Here is a 5,000-nt window from a genome sequence, read left to right on the forward strand (position 1 = left end):
ATTAATCAAGCGTACACCTGTACTCATTTGACTATTAGTACTTATGAAAATGTATACATATTGTTACTTTGATACATGTAAAAAAAAATTGCCAAAAACAGTTATGTTCTACTACATGTAATTCAAAGTGTCATTGTATTCTACCCCTTATATCGAAATAAGTTGTATTCCCGTTCCCCTTTGGCTTTTTACTTAATTCCCCCCCCCCTTTTTTTTCCTCTGGTTATGTTGATGGGTTTTCAGTTGTTGGTGTGTTTTTTTGTGTTTTTTTTTTGTGTTTGTTTTATTTTCTTGCATTGTTTGAGTTTTTTTTGTTTTGTTGAATTAGTTAAAAAGATCAAATTCACTCAAAAAGCCTTTATTCATTGCTTATTAGTAGTCAATTAAAGCACCAAAAACAAACAAAAATGTTATTCTAATATATCTTCTTGATATACGAATCTTGATGTCCAAACAGAGTTAATACTATTTATTTTCTTTTAACAGTACAACTATTTTTGGCACTGTTGTGGTAAAATCCTGTTTTTTTTTCTGTTACATGTTCCACTCCCTTTTCACTTTGTATACATTTTACTTTTTCCTACTTACTTTTTTTTATCAGTCATCCACGTCCTACTATTCCTATCAGCTGTCGTCAGTCACTGTTGCCTCCAACACACGATCCGATTATAACCATTATTATACTATGAGCACACTAAGCCCCCACGCGTGTCCTATATTATACAAAGTATCTACTATAATAATACCGTTATGTCAAACGTTGACCTAATTACATATAGGGCACGCGTTGGGTCAAATTACTCGCGGTCTACTCGATTGCCTAAGCATCTACGCCTAACTATAGATCAACTTGTGTTATTACTGATCATAACAAAGTACAAATCTTTTGGTGTACATTTATATGTCCTATGTCGAATAATATGTAACATTGAAATAACAATGTTATTTTATGCTTTACTTAATGTTAGATTAAACTATTACTCAAAACAAAAACATAAACTTGATGATTTTCAGAATATGAATTTGAGTGTATTGTCGTCGTTGGTGATTTTACTGACCATCTTAATTATTGCCACGTGTTTATGGTTGTTTTATCTCATGTATAGAGCTGGTGATATAGAAAAAAATCCCGGTCCAATCTCTAATTCTACAAGTAGTCCAAGTATCTGTTCAACACATTCCGACTCCTGGCTCACTGGTAGTCAGTTTCTAACTTTTACATGTTTAAATACACAAAGTTTCCTAGCGAAACGAGACTTAATTGAAGCTGAGCTTAGCGACAGAGATATTTTGTTATTTACCGAAACCTGGTTTAATACACACACTGATGACAGCAATATCAAATTGGAATCTTTTAAAAAACCATACAGAAATGATAGAAATCATAAAGCAGGAGGGGGTGTGGCTATTTATGTGAAAGAAAATATTTTTAGTGAAGAAAAACCTGAATTTAAAATAAACGGATTGGAATGTGTTTGGGTCAAAATACATGTTAAAGGAACAAATATATTATTTGGGAATTTTTATAGACCGCCAGATTCAGATAACCAAACGTGGGAAAAAATAAACTATTCAATAGATCTTGCCATAAATTCGAATGCAGATAAAATTATAATTTGCGGTGATTTAATGATGACCAACTTAATCATAGCAAACAAAATCTTAGAGAAATTTGCAACCAAAATAGCTTATATCAAATAATTACTGATGCTACATATTTTTGCGAAAAGTCAGTGTCGCTACTTGATCTCATTATGGTAAATGATCCGGATGTAATACTGTACTCAGAAGTTGGTGAAAACATCCTCGAAAATTCTGTACGTTATCATTGCCCTATAAGTGCAGTAATAAATATCGAAAAACAATTAACCAAATCCTTTAAAAGACAAATTTGGCAATACCACTTAGGCGATTATGACTTGTTTAAAAACGAACTCCTTAAAATTAACTGGGATTCTCTAATTGATAATCACAACATTAATACCGCGGCAGTAAATGTTACGGAAAAAATTCTCGAAGCGGCAGCAAAATCAATCCCGAATAAAATGGTTCAGGTTAGGAAAAATGATCCACCTTGGATGAATTCGAATATAAGAAAAATGATTCGGAAGCGTAAAAGATTAAATAAAAAGGCAAAAATAACAAACGATGAAATTGATTGGTCAAATTTTCGACGTATAAGAAATAAATGCATAAACTATGTTCGATCAAGTAAAAAAAAATTCTTAGAAAAGCAAATAAGTAAAGTTGATAGTATTCACACATTAAGCACTAAACAATGGTGGAAAACCATAAAAAATTTGATCGGACTACCAAACAAAAAATCAACATATCCAACTTTAATTTTCAATAACCAATATATAGAAAGCGATTACGACAAGGCTACATATTTTAACGATTATTTCTGCGCTCAGTCTTCTGTTGATGATTCACATAATGTATTACCAATATTAGAAAACGATGAAATTAATAAACTAGAGGAACTGGTTATTAGTGAGCAGGATGTTGAAGATGTACTTTTGAATCTTGATATTTCAAAAGCTACAGGGCCTGATTTAATCAGTCCAAGACTCCTGAGGGCGGCAGCAACTGTCTTGAAGTATCCATTTACAAAACTTTTTAATCTATCCCTCTTAACAGGGAGGTTTCCAGATGTGTGGAAACTAGCAAATGTTATACCTGTTTATAAAAACAAAGGTGGCCCAGAATTTTTTATTAATTATAGACCTATATCTTTGCTGTCTAACATTGGTAAGACAATGGAGAGATGCATTTTTAAATACCTTTTTAACTTTATTATTACAAATTCTTTATTAACAAAATTCCAGTCTGGTTTCATCCCTGGTGATTCGACAGTAAACCAACTACTATGTATTATTAACGATTTTGGTAAAGCATTAGATGAAGGGAAAGAGGTCAGGGTAATTTTCTGCGACATTAGTCGAGCTTTCGACCGAGTTTGGCATAAAGGCTTACTATATAAGCTTAGAAAAATAGGCATTAATGGTAACTTGTTACTTTGGTTTGAAAGCTATTTAAACTCAAGAAGGCAACAGGTTGTCATTGGTGGAGAAATGTCCAATAACGAACATGTCTCAGCTGGGGTACCCCAAGGGTCTATCTTGGGTCCTATTTTATTTCTCATTTATATAAATGACATAGTCAATGACATCGAATGTGATATAAAACTTTTTGCTGATGACACCTCAATTTATATAGTGGTTGATAACGAATATGAAGCGGCAGAAAAGCTAAATAAAGATATTGAGAAAATACATAATTGGTCTAAGCAATGGCTTGTCAATTTGAACCCTAACAAAACAGAAATAATGACCATTTCAAAGAGGCATCATAAACCCCACCACCCGCCAGTGTATATGAATAATAATATCATAAAAGAAGTTGAGTCGCACAAGCATTTAGGGGTAATTATAAATGAAGATGGAAGCTGGAACAATCATGTAAAAATGATTATTGATAAGGCTATTCCTAGATTAGCATTATTTCGAAAGTTAAAGTTTAAACTTAAAAGGAAACATTTAGAAACTATTTATTTATCTTTCATACGCCCAGTCTTAGAATATGGGGACATTGTCTGGGATAACATACCTAATTATTTAAAAACATCTCTGGAAAACTTACAACTAGAAGCAGCAAGAATCGTTACAGGTGGTACTAAGGTAACATCGAGACAGTTGCTGTACGATGAAACCGGTTGGGAAACTCTCCAGTCTCGGCGTGATAAACATAAGTTATTAAAATTTCATCAAATGTTTCACGGAGATTGTCCTGATTATCTTTCTGTTTTAGTTCCAAATCAGAGACTAGATCTACACGAACACAGGACTAGGGGTTCTTCAAATTTACAAACTGTATTATGCAGAACAAGCTATTATCAAAAGTCATTTCTACCAGTCGTAGTAAACCTTTGGAACAATATTCCTGACGACATTCGTCTAAACCAATCAAAATCGGGTTTTAAAACTTATCTTTCTCAAAATATTAATAAAATACCATTATATTTTCACTTCGGCTGTAGAAGAGAACAGATATGCTTAGCAAGACTAAGGCTCCAGAGTAGTGTTCTAAGGGACCATCTATTTAAAAAAAATCTAATCGAGAACTCACTGTGTTCCTGTGGTCGAGTAGAAACTACCTCTCATTATTTCTTCAAATGTCCAAAATATAATGAAATTCGAAGGGATACTATCGGGACGATCTCTTGTTCTAATCTTAAGATTATTTTATATGGGGATAGTCTAAAAGCTGACGAGGACAATATGCAAATATTTCATAAAGTTTCTGAATACATTAATAAAACAAAACGTTTTGAAAGTTAATCTAGTATATGTATATATATATTATATATTTAGACTTTTTTTTTTTAAATATGATGTTAAATCGAGTGGATGACCCGGTGTAGTTGATTGTGGTCGGACGTGTGTGTTGGTTCCAGTGACTGTCTAGAAAAGTAAATAAGAGTTGACTGTTTCTTGTTTTTTTTATTTTTTTTATTTTTTTTTCTCACTTTTTATTTTTTTCCTTTATTTTATTTGTTGTATTTTTTTATTTTTTGTGTGTGTGTGTTTATTTATTCAATGTATCATATGCTACCATAAAATGAATATACTGTTGGCACGTAATATTGTATGTTAAATAGATGTTTTTTGTTTTTTTTAGGGAGACGGATTTATAAAAGTTTTTCCAAACTTGTTTCCGAATCCCATATTTGTACTTTATGTAACATTGTAATATTTGTCTTGAAATTGTTTATTAATAAATATTGTTTAAACTAAAATCACTTACCCGGCTTGCCGTGTGAAATCCAACGTATAGCCTCAGTTTCAGAAGCCGTCGCTATGACATTCGATTATAGAACAGTAGCAAGGGGAGAAAACTTTGTTTGACCAACGTTGCTACTGTTCTAAACCTTGCTATCAAAAATTCATGTTTCAGTAATAAAATCTATAAACTTTTTCACTTCTCTGAAGGTGCGAAAA

This window comes from Mytilus galloprovincialis, chromosome 1 (genome assembly GCF_965363235.1).
Source record: "Mytilus galloprovincialis chromosome 1, xbMytGall1.hap1.1, whole genome shotgun sequence".
In the NCBI taxonomy this organism is placed as follows: Eukaryota; Metazoa; Mollusca; class Bivalvia; order Mytilida; family Mytilidae; genus Mytilus; species Mytilus galloprovincialis.